Source organism: Fukomys damarensis, unplaced genomic scaffold, assembly GCF_012274545.1.
Source record: "Fukomys damarensis isolate Sample0158 unplaced genomic scaffold, DMR_v1.0_HiC HiC_scaffold_3, whole genome shotgun sequence".
Taxonomy (NCBI): domain Eukaryota; kingdom Metazoa; phylum Chordata; class Mammalia; order Rodentia; family Bathyergidae; genus Fukomys; species Fukomys damarensis.
The window spans coordinates 4,665,747-4,666,656 of NW_022900915.1; the positions used below are offsets into that span (position 1 = coordinate 4,665,747).

The 910-nt window shown below is 57.1% G+C and overlaps 1 protein-coding gene across 2 annotated transcripts in view; it reads left to right on the forward strand.

Moving 5' to 3' along the window:
• The window catches only part of Megf10 (multiple EGF like domains 10), a 323,793-nt gene that overhangs the window by 100,613 nt on the left and 222,270 nt on the right, over window positions 1-910 (forward strand). The gene's annotated exons all lie outside the window — the stretch shown is intronic.

Sequence of the window (910 nt, forward strand, 5' to 3'; positions counted from 1 at the left end):
GGCTGCCGTTTCCCACGCGTCTCCGCCCCGCCGCGCCCGCAGGAGGCTGGAGAGGCGCGCGCTGCCCTCTAGGGGCCAGAGCGGGAATCGCACCGGCCGGCTCCGGTCTGGACGGCAAGAAACAGAACTGAGGCCTGGAGAATTCTATCTCAGGGGCGGGAGGGCTCGGGTTAGAGTGAGTGGGTTAGTGAGCTAAATGAAGAATACAGGCATACACTTAAAGGGGGGGCGCCCATCCCTGAATTTTAGTTTGGGGCAACTAACCGTGTGTGGGCAGCCGATTCGACCAAGATATCCCTCCCCAGAGTTTGCTTCCTCACCGGGTCAAGTAAGTCAGCAGCAGCAAGAAGGTCCATCCGCGCGGGGCTTCCGGGAATTCATGAGCTCCCCCAGCCCCAGCGTGCTCCTCCACTCTCTTCTCAGACTCAGTTCTGGATGTTCATCTTCTCCCTCCACCGCTCCCGAGGTCACGGAGAGGGTCGCAGCCGGCAGGCGAGGAAAGGGTACAGAGCAGGGTGCAGCTCGAGCCGGAAGCTGCCTGGTGCCTCCCTGAGCGATGCCAGCAGGGAGGGAGGGACAGGGCTCTGCGCTCTGGGAGTCGCCTGCCCGTCTTGGAGTTCGTTCTTCTTCGTAGAAAAGAGAAGTCACTAAGTCAGGAGATTTACGAAACGAAAGAAGAAACAAAGTTTAGTCTGCGGAAAGGGGAAAGTGTGATCAGCTGACCACTGTTCCATTCTAGGGGCCTCAGGTAGCTACACTGCTGATCCCTCTCTGCGCTCGGTGAGGTGGGTCGCTTTCACGGTTCCACTTTGCAGAAGAGGACGATGAGGCACATAAGTCAATTTGCTATCTGTGGAGCTTTGATTTGAGTCCATGTCTCTGTCTGCCATTCCAAAACTTTTTTTTTTTT